This window comes from Ostrea edulis, chromosome 9 (genome assembly GCF_947568905.1).
Source record: "Ostrea edulis chromosome 9, xbOstEdul1.1, whole genome shotgun sequence".
Classification (NCBI taxonomy): Eukaryota; Metazoa; Mollusca; class Bivalvia; order Ostreida; family Ostreidae; genus Ostrea; species Ostrea edulis.
Window position 1 is genome coordinate 8,382,091 of NC_079172.1, and position 18,788 is coordinate 8,400,878.

Consider the following 18,788-nt stretch of genomic DNA (forward strand, 5'->3'; position numbering starts at 1 on the left):
GCAAGTAATTGACAAAATCACGAATGTAATTGAAGGTATTTAATTACATTTTCAATGTAATTGACCCCATCCCTGGTCTCAATACACCGATTTTCAGTTTTCTACAAAAATTAATAACGGGTACTGATTAGGTAAGTTTATTGTTATTCATATTTCTAGGATATTTAATGTATCTTGTTTGATTGACAATTAATAAAAGTTAGACAAGGAAATAACTTTTCAATCGCATTGATTGGTGGATATAGTGACTCAGATAGTATATAAAGACATTCAGTCGATCAGGTGTTAACTGCATCGTCTATAATCAAAATGGGAAAACTACTAGATGTTCTGACTCTCCTAGTCTGTCTGGTTGTCCTGTCATCCGGTAAGATAATTATAATTTTCCCCCTCTCCTCAATGTTTATCTGGGGAACCGGTATATATTTTTTAATTATTCAAACAATGTCAAATTTCAATTCGTGCGTTATTATACATTTTAATTTAATTCTTTATATCGGAAATCAAACAATTAAAAATCACATAATCTTATTTATTTCCTTGGGGGAAGGGGGAGCGTGTATTTAATAAAATACTCTCTTACATGAGTTGGTTTAAATCGTTTGGTCTAAACTAATTGAATTGTATATACTATATGACGGATGTGCCACTTATAAATGATGCACATGCATGTTGCTTTCTAGATTGATCAATTAGTCCAAGGATTTATAACAAGTTGAATCCCGTGGAAATTAGGATTAGAATAGGTCCTCAGTACCCCTTGCTTGTCGGAAGAGGCGACTAAATGGGGCGGTCTTTCGGATGAGACTGCAAAAACCGAGGTTTCGTGTCACAGAAGGTGCAGCACGATCAAGATCCCCCCTGCTCAAAGGACATAAACGCCGAGCATAGGCCTAACTTTTACAGTCCTTTACTGGCAATGGTGACGTTTCCATATGAGTGAAAAGTTCTCAAGTGGGATCTTATAAAATATAAAGTAAAATATATCAAGTTTAATTTACAAGAATAAACTCTAACGATTTATTCTGAATAATTTTGTAAAAACTTTCGAAGTCTTTATTAATTTTTCTTTCAATACATTAAGTTTTGTCCCCAAATTCAAACCAGACTTTGTTGATCTTTATGTTATGTTTGCAATAATACAAGTGCATGCATTGTTTATACAAAAAATAATGTGTTGGTTAATTCTGGTCATGGTTTTAGGTTGATTGATTGATTCATTGAATATTGTTTAACACCCCTTTCGAGAATATTTCACTCATATCAAGACGTCACCACTGCCGGTGAAGGACTGCAAAATTTAGGCCTATGCTCGGCGCTTATGGCCTTTGAGCAGGGACGGATCTTTCCAATGAAAGTAATGCAAGTGCATGCATTGCTTATACAGGAAATAATGTGTTAGTTAATTCTGGTCATGATTTTAGGTATTCCCAGTGGTGGGTGCCACAATGGACATGTTTTAATGTGTCATGACTGGACACATTGTTGCGATGGATATAAGTGTGATTATAGATACGGCCATTGGGGTTACTGTGTAATGAGTAAGTATTTTAGAATGTATTACTTAATTGATAATAAAAGTAATGCCTATAAACTATTATAGTTATACATATTATCATACTAGAGGACTCCACTGACCCTTTGCAAACAAGCTTATACGATGTTGTGGTTAATTTTTAAAGATTACTCCGTTTCCCTATTTATTTAACAATGGTGGTACCAACTACTTATCGAATCCATGATGAAGTACATTCCGATTATATTTTTACTTTATTCAGTGAATGGTGATGTTTATAAACCTGGTTAAAACTGAGACGATGGCGCCAGATCCTCAGGAAATGACAATGCAATATACCACTTTTCTTGATTTAACGTTACGTTTGTGATTTGAGTCATTTTCTTGCCTAGAAATAAAATCTTGTCTACAACCTCTCCATTGTTTGAATTTAGATACATTGGTATTAACTACATTTATATCACTATTTGGAGCTTGATACATGAAATGTTTTATGATAATGACTAGAATTAACAGCAAACAGGAAATATGGGTGTAACATAGCCAAGAACATTGATAAAGACTTCGATGTTCAATATGATCTATAAATAATTACAAGTAGATTCAGCATGAAAAGATTTGTCCTCGCAGTAACTAGAGACATGATATACACAGTGCACAGGCAGGTTGTCACGCATTACATACGCTTAAATGAGTATTACAGTGAATTTCTGTTGTCATCCTTAACCTATCACATTTGGTGTATGCATATAGTATAAGTTACTAAATAATCAACGTCTGAAGCAGAAGAAATAGAAGTAAATTTATAAATAGATCAATTGAAATATAACTTTTCTTCCAAAATATACATGTAACACCACTTTAATTGTGGTTTGCAGTATGAGCCTTGTACATGTGATAAAGCATACATGAATATTTTGATTACATATTTCCCTTTAAATTATTATATTTCCAACAAATCACCATATTGAGTCGAGAAGACACAAATGCCAAAAATAGGGATGTTTTCATTAACGCAGTTCTTTAGAAATGTATCTTTCAATATTTTTAAAAATATCACGTTAATGGTGTCCTATATTTTAATTATTTCGAATGGTAATACTCAGTCGTAAACTTCATTTAAATGCAAATTATATGCAATATCTAAAGAATTAATGACTACAATAATAACATTTTGTTCGTACACTCATGTATAACAAATATTTCTAACTACTGTATGTAAAATTGACGGTGATTCGATTTTGGAACGCAGTACGCAGTTGAATATTAGCAACTCAAAAGTGAATTACATTCTAGGGCAAAAATTGTAAATGCATAGAAAAGAAAAAAATAGGCGGGGATTTTAAGGATGGAGTGTTAGTGGTGAACTCCCACCACCTCTTGATCAGGTAAACGGAGAAGTCCGTAGTCACAATCAGAGTGCCAAAAAACGGCCTAACAATCAGTATGAAAGGCGTCAGACAACAGCTTACCCAATGATATGTTGCATCCAGCATGATTTTTAGCAAACTCCCAGACGCTGTTTAAAAGTACACGTATATACAAAAACAACACGACAATAAAGAGCTAGATTCAAAAAGTGCCATAAATGGCCTATATATTTCTTGAAAAATAAATTATCGTGTCCTTTGAATTTATGTACCTTTTTCTAATCTACATTACTTGATCATAACATGCATGGGTTATTTTGGTCAAACCGGATGATTACCAAGCATTGGTAACTGCCGAAACCATTAACGGATAGGAATTTTCCGGAATATTTTCGTGTTTTTGCAACTTTATATCAATATTTAAAGTGTGGCGCGTTTTTCGAGGAGAAAAAATCAAGTATAAAACGAAGTATTACCATAAGAAGTCTTTTTTACAATAAGTCTTTTTCTCCGTGAAGAACGCGCCCCATGTGAAAAAAAAAAATAGAATAATAAAAGCCTATTGTCGTCTTGCCATCATTCTGGAGCGTGTAGAGACAAGAGTTGAAAACATTGTTTGTAAATAATACTGGATTTAGCAAGATATCAATAAAAGACACTTAAACATATTGTAAATATCATACCCGTACAACTTTTTTCTATACGATAAAACTGTAGAACATTAAATTGGCAAGAAAAGAAATATATATAGCATTCGTGATTTTCACCCGTTAGTCAAAACATTTGACGTCACAATGCAATAGACGGATGCTCACTTAGCGCAGGCTCCCTAGTAAACATCGAAGTACTAGCTCTATCGCCATACAGACGGGAACATTTTTTAGCTATTTAAAAACATGGGATTGAAATTGTAATTTTTGAAGTCAATTTCAATCCATTTTGGTTTGAACATATTTTATTGCATATATATAATATGCAAAGGGTTCGAATACAAGTTCTAACAACTTGTGATTTTTCTCACCTACGATTAGTTGATAACATATGCAAAGACTTAATAAATACCATAATCATACATGTACATATAGCGTAAAATATATTACTATCATGAGAATCTGCTTGGATGAGAGAGATATTTCTGTACAGCAGTAAACATTCCATTTCGAAAGAAAGTACGTTACGTCACATAATGGAGACCTATATCACCTAATATTGCTACACATGCATGGAAAAGGAAAGAGAACAAATGTAGATAACGCCCCGATTTTCATTGAAAATAAATACCAAAATATTGTATGCTGTAAAAACAACACAAATTGATTAGTAGATGCAATTCTTGTTTATCGCAAATTATCTATGTAAAAATATTCAATAATGGTTAACTTCAATAACCTCTAGTAGATTCCTTTGTGTGTGTAGTGATCGACTTACTACACATTCTTTACGAGGGTTATGATAATCAAATATATATAAATTAAAATTTACAACAAGTATTCAATGATCATTTCAGAGGCACGTATTGATCGTTTTTCAAAAAAAAAGGGGAGGGGGCAGCCAAAAGAAAAACATTAAAAAGTATTGACAAGCATAACATACGGCGTTAAATTCTAATTCGGGAAGGGGGGGGGGGGCGATGTATATGGGATATAGTATACGTGTTGTCTCCAAAATAAAGAAAAATCTCCCAAGCTCAGTTTCTTCTATCGTGGGACATTTTTACTATCTACAATATATTTCCAATCCGCAGTCGTAGACCCTGTGTTGTGTTGATGGAAATGAGGTCAAGCGGACCTAACCATGAACTTACAAGAAACATAACGCAACATCAAATTAACGTCCATTCCACACCATCATAATGAATCGCATTTATCTTATATACATGTTCATGTACCTTCCATTGTTATTTACGTAACAGATGAATGAGAACTTGGTAATGGCATTTATTTGGTAATATATCTTTGCATAAAACATTGTACAAGTTATGTTAAGAGAGACATCATACGACTTTATTCAAAATCTATCAAACCGCAAGTAATAGAACAATATCACATAAAAATACATAAATTGTTTATTCTTGAATGTAAAAATTATAAATAGGTATGTAATAAAGTTAATGAATAGAGAAATGAATACTACAATACGTTCATTTAAAGGGGAAGCAACTCAAACATAGGAATCGCCCATAGCTATTTTGAAAGGTGTGGTCTTGCAATGCATAAATATATTATTACTATTAAAAATGAGACTGCAATATTACACAATGTTTTTAAATATGAAACATTTTAATGCAATTAATGATAATAAAGAAATAATAATAAAATAATAATAATAATAATAATAAACCACTCATTTAAAAATCCTGTCATCTTACATCATGTTTAAGTAAAACACAATTAAGGTGTTTAAGTGTTTTAAAGAATGCAATTAAAAATATTTACACGTTATAAAACATATACAAATGTTTTTATTATATATTTTTTTTTATTGAAAACGAGCCGTAAATCTTGCATATTGATTAAATAAAACACACGTTAGGTGTTTGATTTTTTTTTTTTCAAATTAAAAAATATATATCCACTCATAAAAAATGAAAAGAAAGTACAATATAATGCTAGATGAAAATGTTTCCATGTGGAGATGATAGAATATATGTTCAGGAGGGGGTGTGGGTGTGGGTGGGTGTGTTATCTGGATGACGCTACAACAGACGATGAGTCAAACTGAGACAGCGACATTGATGAGAACACCACAAAGGAGATGTTTGAACTTCTAGTCTTGAAATAAATAAAACACTTCTTCGAATTCACATGTACTTGCTTGCTTTATCAGGAATGCAACCTTTAGAATACAAATGCACATGTACTTTGAGATGTTTCCCAAGTTAAAATTTTATTTATTTTGAGTACCGGTAATTTCATTTCGGATTTCAATACAATGTACATACATGTCAAAATACATCTGTACAATATTATGTCAATATATATTTTTCATGATATTCACAGTTTGGAATTTTGTTCAATATTTTTATCATATATCAAGTTTCATCATAATAATCCCCTCCCCCCCCCCTCTCTCTCTCTTGGTTGATAAGATACTTCTCTACTTCTTGGAGTATCATGTTATAAAAAACGTGGATTGGGGTGTGCTGAGATATTAAAACATTTATATTAACAAAGCACCAGGTTTTTTTTTTAAAATAAGGACCTTACTGTAATTATAAAATGTGTAAATGTTTGTTAGGATGAGAGTCTAGGGGAGAGTTGGGAGGGGGGGGGGGTATGTGTTATGAGGTGTGTGCGTGTAGTAATTGTTTTCTGTACAATGTATATTGTATGTGTTTTTGCTTGGCCCACATGAATCTAATATGAAAATAACGTACCCATTTAAACATTATGGATATTGTTTATCAAAATTAATTTCTTATTTGTATTTATAGCAATATGGATATCCCCCCCCCCCCCCAACTCTCACACTCTCAACTGTCTCGCGGGGGGGGGGGGGGGGGGGGGTTGGAGGGGGTGTTACATGTGAGTAAATGCCGCACTTGAATATAACTATTTCACAGTTATCCATGATTCAGATCGCCATTGCTATGATTTAAGATCAGTGGCAATGTCTCTGGTGATCTGAGAATTGAAACTGCCAAAATCGTCCTCCGAGTGGTGCATATATGGCGACTCTTACAAAGTGAAAAATAGACACGTTGTCCGATGTTTTCAAAGCATCGTTTTATACAGGTTTAATAAGATACAGAATAAAGAACTTGCAATAAATTGTAATTGCTCATATACCGAAGAATTACTAATCATATAATGCAATGTTCTGAACTTACCTGTCTCGATCTAAAAAATAACATTCCACTAGATGCGGTATCGGCTTTACTCGTACCAAAACTCGTTCATATTCCGATTTGAAATTATCCAAGATCAGTAGTCTTGGTAACTGTTATCAACTAGTTCAACGTAAATGTATATCAAATATTTTCAAAATATTTTGTTTTCATAGAAATAACCAACCCAATATAGCCATGAAAACTTCGAAGCGTTGACAACGTTATGTAATGACGTTTTGTTCAATTGCGACGTTTAACGACAAAATCGTTGTAATACACGGTATTTTGAAGACCGGTTACAAAGAAAACTTTAGCGTTATCAGAAAAATGAAAGATAGCTAGAGAAAGTTTGAAGTCTCTAGATGTATTTTACAGTAATATTTATTTGTTTTAAGCATGGGCCATTTTTGGCACTTTTTGAGCCAGGCTCTTTGACGAGTTTCTCAACCAAGCAGTTCAGTTAATTGAAACGTTCACAGCATCTGAACCACAGCAGGGAATGTCCATTAGTAATCTTCAATTGCTTCTCTAGGCTTTTCACTATACATGTTGGATGTGACCGGTCAGATGGTGCTTAACTCTTCCTCGGTACCTGACCCTACTTCTGGTGTGTGAAGGGATAGTGTTATAAGTTAGTTAATTTCCTATTCTTTATAGAAATTGAGATTGATCGTCAAAAGGTTGTGAGTATGTCTGCAACGTGTACCCGAAATAACCCAAAACCGAGCGTTGTGTTGTTCGGGTCGGGTTCGGTTCCATTTTTCTGTATTTCGGTTTCGGTTTGGTTTTTAAAATAGAATCATTATTGGATTTTTGCGAGATGGGCTGACTTTTACAGTGAACGGTTGACTTTGACACGAGCATATAGTATGGAAATCTTTTCGTGACATATCTGTATGAACCGATGCAATGTACAGAAATGGTCAAGTTGTCCAAATATTATAGAGTTGTTCTAGTTCATTTCCATACTCATACACTTTCTAAAACAGTAATGTCTATGTGACCTAATATCCCCATAAATGTTTTAGGTCCCATGACCCAATGCGATTGGTCAGCATCCGTCGTCGTGCAACGTACTTGAACGTTTGACCAATCTTAAGATAGCTCCATCCTCATGTGACTTATCAATATTAATGGTTAAAAGTGGAAAAACTTTATTAATTTCCACTCAATATAGTTTAATTTAATTAATAACCAAAGGAAATGTATATGTTGCCACCTTTTCAAAGATGTCAGACATACAAAAACCTGAAGTATATATCAACATCAGAAAATCACACATTTTCGTTAAACAGAATAATAAAAATAGATAAAAGCTTGTTGAAATGACAGAATTTAAATATCAACAGTTTTAAAAAACTGCTAATTCATAAATATGTATAGATTAATCAGGGATATTAGGGAAACCAATGTATAATAGACATCCAGTTGAGGAAATTCCAGCACAGGAGTTATTGCCCTTGACAACATTTTTTAAATCATAAATAATTGATTATCTATGGAAAATATGAACTTTTTCAGTATTAATAGTTTACCAGATTTTTTATTATATCCAGTGCATCATATTCCTCAGAAAGATGTATTTCTATCATGCACAAAGTTTAATTTATTAAGATTTTTGCAAAAACCTATGACGTCACATGAGGATCGATCAACCTTAACTTCTTCCTGATAACTGCCATTTATTTTATTTATTTCAAATATGGTTTGAAGCATCTTTGGGACAAGGGGGTATAAGGTATAAATTTCAGGACTTCTGCACCCCCGGGGCCTTAACGACGGAGCAAACATTGACCAATGTTAAAAAATCTTCCTTACATCTGTAAGAAAAACTGAAAACATAGATCTGATCATGTAGAGCTGGTAGGCCTCTACCGAAATTGTGAATTTCTTGATATCCTGGGTAGACGTTCTGACTCCAGGACGGGACCAAACTGGGTACTAGTATTTAGTGTTTATGTGTAAACCATTTAAATAGCATATAATTATCTTCTTCATTGCTATGCTGTAGGCCTCTTTCTAGTTATTTTAGATGAAATGATTTCAGTTTCATCCCCGTCAAGCTGTTTTTATATGTCAGTAATGAAAAGATTAATCGGAGACTGGGACAAGATTTATGGCTTTCATAACGTACTAAGATTACTTTTCAATATTTACGTACTTCATATTGGATATAATGAATAGATATAAAAATCAACGGGGTTCGAATTCACTACTACCTAACATGGCTATTTCTACAAACGAAATATGATTTTGCGGTTCATATGCGCCTTTAATAAATGTCTGGACAGAAATATACTGGGAAAATATGGTAGGGATTTTTTTATAGTATGATGCAAAAATATAGCGACCTGTGCCGTAAATCGAAGATTTTTATAATGGGTGGATTTGTAGTTCTCTGGTATGTCCAAATATTTTCTCAGAGAGCTACATATCTGCATTAATACAGATGTACATGTAATTCCGAATTGTAGGTACGTTCATCATGTTCTGTGGTGTGTCTGTGTGTGTTTGATTGAATAAAACTGTATAAGACCTTCATACATTTTTATGATAAAATTAAACGCAAAATTCCTGCATAATAAATTTACATTCGATTGATCATGATGCAAAGACTTTTTTGTCAAGTTTAAACAATGAATCAAGGTATCTGTGCAAGTTAAAATTTTATACCCAGGTTATGCATGCACAAATGAAATGAATCAATAGCCTTGTGTTTATATATTTTGACAACTTTTTCAACAGGCCTACTGTAATAGTATTGTAACATGCAGCGATCTGAACACGCACGTCGTTGCTTAGAGAGATACTCTACCATATCACTAGAAAAGCTAGCTCAGTAGCGATGCGGTAGAACTTCTCGCTCAGGGAAGTTTAGCTTGGGTCTTCTCTGATTTTTAGCACCTCTTCAGCAAAATCATCTACCGTTCACGACGACAACCGCCGTCGTCCCAGGACTAAACCACGTACGTACATAGACACAAAGTTCCTGAGTTCCAAACATACTCTACCTGAAGCAAGCAGCTGGACAGCTACACTGTCACCATTTTGTAACGTGCAGCTGTTTGAACACGCTCGTATTTGCTTAACTTTTGTTATCAAGAGAAATCACTAACAAAGCTAGGTCACGAGCGAGGCAGAAGTTCCCTATATACTGTCTAATAATTCGACATAACATATATTTAACGATATCTTCCTTCCATACAATACCCAGGTTTAAATGTCCAAGTCAGCCGTTGACTGTGAAAGTCAGTCGTTCTCGCAATAGTCCAGTAGAAATCCGTTTAAACAAAATGTCGTCAAAATCCTCAACTTTAGGTGGCTGTATTTTGATCAATTGTCAAATGATGGCATTTTGGACAAAACTATAAACAATGACAGTATGTAAGATATGTCAAACGTATTGTAAATACGCCACAGGATCGACATCGTCAATCACAAAACATTGAAAACATGGTATGGAAACGAGTAGAAGTGACAAATCTGTGTGTACCATGAATGTCTGTAGAAACCCCATTACCATTAACTTCTATGTCATTAGCCTGCTTCGATTTAAAAACTGAACAAGCTCTCGTATCGAATCAGCTGAAAGATATAAACACCATATCCTAGGTAACTGATCCCATCTCTGGTATATCCAGGGGTCCATGTTTGCCCGACTCTCTAATTTGTATTGCTTATAAGAGTTATGAGATTGATCACTTTTCGTTATCTTCACCTTTCATGCAGGTGATAATGGATTGTTGCTACATAAATATGGGAAGTTGACGATGGAGAAGCTTAAATCACCCTGTTTGTCATAAAATTGAGTTCATGTTTTCAGCTTTTCCATCGTCAACTTCCTATATTTATGTAGCAGGGTTTCAACAGATATAGGGCTCACTGCTGGTATGACCGTTCAATAGGGGATGCTTAGTCCCTCAAGGTACATGATCCCACCTCTGGTATATCAAGCGGTCCGTGTTTGCCCAACTCTATAGTCTGTATTGCTTATAGGAGTTATGAGATTGCATCAATCAGCGGCGTAAGCAAATGCTACTGTTACGTCATAGGCGGCGTGATATATCTCAAAAGTTTTTCAAGACAATTATATTAAATTGTTATTCATGATAACATTGTACAAATTTGGAAACATATTGTGTGGTGCTTCATATTCTGGTGTGTCCAGGGGTCCGTGTTTGCCCAACTATCTATTTTGTATTGCTTGTAGGAATTATGAGATTGATCACTGTTCGTTATCTTCACCTTGCATATTGGACCTTGTGAAGCTATTAAAAAAAATCTGAGTATTGAACATTAAAAGGTGACCTGATAAAATTGGTATTGCGAACAATTATTGAATTATCATTCATTAATGATATGTTTTGAAAAAAATTTGAATGTCATTTTACGAAGACTGGACAAAATTAAAACCATTTCTTTTTAAATATTCAATAGTTTTTCTTTTCATTATGAAGGCGAATAATAGACATTTACTCCTGAATAGCAAGACATGGTGATAAGATAAATGATAATGATAGTCACATAATGCAGATGGTTTTGTAGTATACTGTAGCTGGTAACTTTAAATTCATGTTACATATATTCTAAAATCTAAATAACACTTGGTGGACGAAATCTTCTCTACATGTACATAAAACTGGTGTTTGAATTTGAAAACTCCCAAAATAAAAAGTTGGTCATCATACAGTACAAGCTACATGTACATGTAAATATAATATACACTGTGTATCAAAAGTTAATAATACGAGTACATGAATTGAAAGTACATATACTGGGACTAAGAAAAATATGTTTGTTTACGATTTCTGACCGTCCCTATGTTTTTCTGCCGACCTTGTTTATATTGAGAATATTGATTGAACAAACATAAAAACATCTGTTTTCGCCAATATAGTCATAATTTGAAAAAAGAACATTGTAAATTCTTCATACAGAAATCAAAAGATACCTGTTGCACCTTATGGAACCAGTCTTTAGGAAATTACATGCCTTTTTAAAAATAAGAATATATTTAAAAATAAACAAGATGTGAAACACAAATGCCCCCGATAATGGCCAATTCCGAAGATGGCCAAGGTTACAAGGGCAAATATCTTGGTACCAGTAGAAAGATCTTGTCAAAAGAAATGCTCATGTACAATATGGAAGCTCTAATATTTACCATTTAGAAGTTATGACCAATGTAAAAAAAAAATTAAAGTGGGTCAAATGTCAAGGTCAAACGGAAATATCTTGTAACAAGGAATACTCATTTGAAATATCAAAGCTCTATCTCTTACTATTCAAAAGGTATCAGCAAGGTTAAAGTTTTTAAAAAGTAGGTCAAACTCCAAGGTCAAGGTCACGGGGTCAAAATTTTGGTACCCACGGAAAGGTCTTGTCACAAGGAATACTCATGTGAAATATCAAAGCTCTATCACTTACTGTTCAAAAGTTATTAGCAAGGTTAAAGTTTCAGACAGAATGCCAGGATGACAGAATGACAGAATTACAAAATGACAGACAGGACAAAAATAATATGCCCCCTGATCTTCGATCTCGGGGGCATAAAAACCCCAGTTCGATCTTAGTGCCGATCCTATGACTATTTTTTTCAGCATGTAATAGTAAGGGAATACATTTTTTCTTAGGCTATAAGACAAATCAGCAGTACATGACAACTTAAAATAAGGGTTCCATGACATTTGTGAGAATGACACAAACAATCCGTGTTTTCTTATTGATGGTGCTATGCTCAAAGGGATTACTCCATCAAAGATATGGTACCCGTTTACTCTTCGGATAGCTTTTTCTACATGAATGCTAAGGCGCACAATTTCCTAAGTTGAAGCGACCTCCTTCTTGCCTTTAGGTCCTAAAAAGGGGGGATAAGTACATTGTAGGTTAGAATGTTTTACTTCAAGCAGGTCAGATATCAAGAAACCCTTGTCCGCCATACCCTCATAATTTCCTTCAAGTAGATTAACTATTACATATCTAGCTGTGATCTCTTTGTCGGAAATCCCTCCAGTATATAGGGAACTAATAAACCATACAGCTCCATTTGGCGTAATATCAACAGGACCCTTAAAGGTGGTATGGCTTTTGTAGTTTGAGTATACATGTATATTTGAGTTGTGGACTTTTCAGCTAGGGGTCTAAACTTTATCACTCTTGTGGAAGGATATGTTTTTCAAAAACATTATGGCATATTTTTATTGACAACACCTCTAGATAACCATATTGACCAACTTCCAAACATAGCATACCGATAGTTGTGACGAACAAAATCTAATTGCCAGATCTTGTTTTGAGAAGCCTTGTCCTACACGGCAAAGGAATAGGACGAATTCATCAATCAAAGGAATAAGATGAATTTCTGAACTAAAGATAGTCTTTCTTACTTTCTTTAAATCTGCTCCCGGTCTGTGTATTTGAGTCGATCTGATCATTTTTACGCTATCGGCACAAGTGCATCGTGAACAACTTTCAAAGCTTCATAATTCTTAAATCCTGTATAGAAATTTATCATGTTAGCATCTTTACTATTCTGTCTTGGTACCGTATAAGTTTTACATTAACGGTGTGATATGTATAAGAATGTGGACAACCCAGGTAATTCGCTGATGACTGTTGATATGTTGTTAAATTATAGCATGTTTAGTTGGAGTATTAATTTGCTCCCAACAGTTTTCATGTTAAGGATTTTAATTTTTTTTTCTTAGTATATTAATAAAAATTCAGCTGGTTACCCGCATGAACCTGAACTTTTGTTCACAAGTAGGGCTTCTTGCTGTTTTCTAAAAATAAAGTGTTACGTGATATTCAACTGACATCACGGGAAATTACCATACGGGGAATTTACAGTAGCTCAGTCACAGTCAACATATGGGTAGTATCGTTTCGGTTTTTAACCGTAACAAGTGAAATGATACCTGTGAATTTGAGGTGCAATTTCACCCCATGATTATTGTGCATTTTACTATGGAAACCCTTAATCTAGTTGCGTAGAGACTATAGAGTTGGGCAAACAAGGACCGCTTGATATACCAGAGGTAGGATCATGTGCAAAGGAGGACTAAGCATCCCCGGTCGAACGGTTAAACCAGCAGTGAGCCCTATATCTGTTGAAACCTTTCTACATCAATATAGGAAGTTGACAATTGAAAAGTTGAAAACATTAACTCAATTTTATAACGAACTTAAATTTCTCCATCGTTAACTTCCCATATTTATGTAGCAACATTCCATTATCACCTGTATGAAAGGTGAAAATAACGAAAAGTGATCAATCTCATAACTCTTATAAGCAATACTTTTATATATATACATGTATATCATGTGATTAGAGAGTTTGGGAAACAGGGACCCCTGGATATACTAGAGGTGGGATCAGGTGCCTAGGATATAGTGTTTATATCTTTCAGTTGATTCGATACGTAAGATCTTGCTATGTTAAATCGAAGCAGGCTACTATTAAATTAATCCTATAGTTTTGAGAATATTTTCGTTTCTTCAATCATATTTGCTGTTATTACTAAAGCGAATAAAGTGACATTTTACCATTCCGTTGATTACACTGAAAATATAGTTCCCTTTAAATTGATTACAAGTTCCCATACCCCATTGTAATGTTCAATAAAATAAGAAAATGTAATTCAACTTCATAAACCACATGTTTTATAACCACGAACATGCATCCACATACGGTGGATATCATCTATCCTTAATATACAAATACTTTAAAGCTCACCTGAACTTTTGTAATAAAATTTTGTTTGTTGTATATCTGTAAAAATGTTTGAATTTTTCAATTCTTCAGAAGAACACTGTCCAGATTTTAAGCAATTTTTTCAACTGAAAGTCTAAGATTTTTTTCAAAAGCAAGATGTATGACCCCAAAAAATCATTGAAATGCAGCGGGGTACTAAAACTCGTCTAAATATTTATGGATTAATTGTATATTGTTCAAAACCCCACGCGAGAATTCTTCACTCTCTTCTGAAAAAGTAGTAAAACAGAATAGTCATGGATTTCTATAGGCTATCTCGGATTTCAAACATTTCGGTTGAGCATCACTGAAGAGACATTATTTGTCGAAATGCGCATCTGGTGCATCAAAATTGGTACCGTATAAGTTTTACATTGTACACTGTAAGGAAGATTGAAGTTCGTTTGAACTATGACTTCAGGTACTTGAGTGAGGTTACAACGGGTTTCAATTGATACGGAATCTTCTATGCACGGAAATCATTGCCCCCTTTATACTTACCCATTTTGCTTAATCGTAGGAGGACAAATGCATATGGTTATGGGTTAATTGAAGCGGAAGAATTTGATTTCTATATTTGCCAATGGCCGAAAAATAAAAAGTAAGCATTAATATATATTTTCCTTGACATTATTGCAGCTTGACAAATTTATCAAATGATAAAATCCGCCATTTTAAGAAGAGGTTCCAGTGTAAGAACAGGTAAGGTTCAACCACACATCGGTGGGGTTCATTGAATGATTGAATTAATACAATGTAACTATTTTGTTGGAAACAGTTCCTTAGTGTTTGTTGACAGCACAATGAGGACTTTTCTAAATTATCTTAAAATCATCACTTACTGCTCTCAGACGTTATTTCTATTTTGGTTTGCATTCCATTCTAGTAGTTTGTAATTGGTAACATTTTCTGTTTACGAAAGTTTTAGGAGGGGAATATGTGGTGTATGTCGTATTTTGTCTTGCTCCTATTGCAGATGATGAATTGAATTTCAATTTCAATGTTGCGGTCTCATTGAATCATTATGTATTGTTTTAAAGATTGATGTTTTTGTATGAAGGAGAAAAATCAAGGTGAATTGAAAATTAACGGTCCAATAAGTTTTTTTTGCAAAAACATTCTCGTTATATAATCATGTAGGCCATCACATAGCTTAATTTAGGAAATAAAATGAGAATTAATTAACCTGTCTATTATTAGGTAAATCCAAAAACTTTTGAATAGTGAAAGGTGAACTGAAAACAACAGAACAAATTGTAATTAATTTAATTTTACAGCAATGACTGCCTAGTGTCAAGATCTGAGGGAGTTAGTAAATAGCTGGTTTATGGCTAATGGTCATTGTTGTTTGTATGTAAAGATTATCATTCATTTTGAATTCCTTAATGACACAGGTCAACTTAAACAGAAATCACGGAAAAAACTAATCAAGAATCTCGCATCCAGCGTTTTTTAATTTATACATTTACAAATCACACTTAATTCCCTGGGTCATAATTTTTACATTAGAACTCAAATTTGAAAGACATACTAGTACATGTATTTATATGTTTTGTATGAATTTCGCGTGATTTAGAGACACGTTCAGAAACGTCTGCACACTGTTTTGCAATCTTTACAATTTTTTATTTCAATCCCCGAATTCTGAATCCGTATTTGCACTTCCTGGATAATTTCGCTTCCTTTTACAAGCTGGGCATCTTTGATTTTTCTGTATGAACAGATTCATCAAGAGAAATTGCCATATATATGTTTGAACTTTTCAAATTTACTATTTGAACCTAAAATTTATTAGCTGTGATACTGAAAATTAACCATCAAAGTGGACCTAAACAGTGTTTTCCCTATTTCAGCACGGATTTTGGTAGGAATTTTCGCTTTCAAATCCTTTAGGACAGTCCTGTTTATCAATGAAATTATGTTATTTTCTATATATCGCAATCTTAAGAATAATTTACAATAGGAATATTAGGGACATCCTGCTCTGGGGCCGACATTTACAAAATATGAAATATCATTTGGAAATAACGAACTGAAAATTTGTAAACACTACATACATCATGGTACCATGCTCTCTCGGTATACTAGCTAGTATTGCCAATTTTTGTTCGAGACCAATTTGGGCAATAATATAACGAATTCACCGTTATTGAGAATTCACTGAGCAAAGAACAGATGTGATTAAGGATGGGTGTTGGTAAATTGCCATTATCATGAAAGGTAAACTCCATAAAATGTGACCATATCAGCAAATCAGTGGCTTATTGTATTACATGTACTTGAGAGTAGTGCGTTTAGGTGTGAGAGTCTGAATCAGGTGGTGAGATTAATCACATATCATTGCTGAATTAAACTCAAGATTGTCTAAATGGTTATACGGAATTGAGTCCAAATAAATTTACAGAATTGGATTTATTTCGACTGCTCAATGAATTGTCTATAACTGTGATTTTGTTATACATGTATTTGTGCCCAAATAGATCCTAAACAATAGTTGGAAATACTATCTAGCATATCGAGGTAGCACTGTACCATGATGTATGTTCACGCATTTTCAATTTGATATTTGTAGTGCGGATCCAGGTTCGAATACCTCTTCAGTACCCCTTGCTTGTCGTAAAAGGCGACTAAATGTGGCCGTCTTTCGGATGAAACCACAAAAACCGAGATCCCTTGTCACAGCAGGTGTGGCACGATAAAGATACCTTCTTGCTTTAAGGCTGTAATTGCCGAGCATAGGATTAAATTTCGCAGCCTTTCGCCAGAAATATGAGTGAAAGATTCTCTCTCTCTCTCTCTCCCTCTCTCTCTCTCTCTCTCTCTCTCTCTCTCTCTCTCTCTCTCGACGTTAAAAAGTATGCAATCAGTTCATTATTCATATAGGACTCACGGCGGGTGTGACCGGTCAACAGGGGATGCTTACTCCTCTTAGGCACCTGATCCCACCTCTGTGTCCAGGGGTCCGTGTTTGCCCAACTCTCTATTTTGTATTGCTTGTAGGAGTTATGAGATTGATCACTGTTCGTTATCTTCACCTTCCAAATGATTTTTCATATTTTGTAAATTTCGACCCCAGAGGAGGGTGTCAATACACGTAAAATTCCAATTGAAAATTGCAACATTTAGAAAATATTTCATTTAGAAACTGGCCTGTCCTAAAGGACTTGAAGGCCAAAATCAGTGCTAGACTGGAGAAGACACTGCTTATGCCCACTTTGAAGGTTAATGTTCAACATCACAAATAATGAAATTTAGATTCAAATTGGAAACTTAAAAATTCAAACATTTATATATTTTCGAAAAAGGGAGGAAAGTTGATAATACAATAAATTATGGATTTATTATTATTATTATTATTATGGTATGGTCAGTTTTTAAATCGAGGCAAGCTACTGACAAACAAGTTGCTGGTACAGGGGTTTCAACAGTCTCGAATAAAATCAGTATTTCGTAAATTTTATGGTCGTTATAACGATCTGTTTCGTTAATACAACTTATCATTGGGTCAAATGCTGTCTGACATGTTTCATACCGATTGTTAGGCCTTCTTGGCACACTTATTTTGACTACAGAAAAATCCGTTTCCTTGATTATGATATAGGGTTCACGGCGTGTTACCGGTCGACGGGGATGCTTATGCCTCCTAAGCACCTGATCCCACCTCTGGTGTATCCAGGGGTCCGTGTTTCTCTAACGATCTATTTTGTATTGCTTATAGGAGTTATGAGATTGATCACTGTTCGTTATCTTCACCTTTCACTGCTGAAATCCCCGTGAAAATTAACCGATTTGACGGCAGTCTGTCTGGGTTTTAAAGATTATCTTAAGCAGAATATGCTCTAAACACCATATTCAGATGATAATGGAACGCTGTTGCACAAATCTGGAAAACTGACGTTGGAGAAGCAGAAGTCATCTCGCCTACGTCGAGGCCAAGGTAATAAGTTAGTAAGATTTTGTTCATGTTATAGAGTTTTCTGAAGCAATTGTCATATACATACAATAAAAATGAAATTATAAATCTATTCAAGTTGTACAAATGCATAGTAATTTTCTTTTCATCAAAGAGTTGTAACTGAAGCACTTTGTATATTGAAAACTTACTCTAAAACAATGTAGAAACCTTGGACCACGCTATTTCCTTCTTTCCATCTCCCGATGCTGGAGTTTGTCGACTTTGACATTTTTTATACAAAATAAGCTGAAGGTTGAAATTTTTAAAAATTATTATGATTTGTTATGAAAATACATTCATATAATATACGTCATTCACCTTCTTGCCAACATATAAATCAAATATGATACAAATAAGTACTCAAG

The 18,788-nt window shown here is 34.1% G+C and overlaps 1 long non-coding RNA gene across 1 annotated transcript; it reads left to right on the top strand.

Moving 5' to 3' along the window:
* Positions 1–287: 287 nt before the first annotated feature.
* On the top strand, positions 288–1,932 carry LOC125659563 (uncharacterized). The gene is made up of 3 exons (XR_007364121.2): positions 288–367; positions 1,425–1,541; positions 1,779–1,932. It is a non-coding gene; the product is annotated as an uncharacterized LOC125659563 (long non-coding RNA).
* Positions 1,933–18,788: the final 16,856 nt, after the last annotated feature.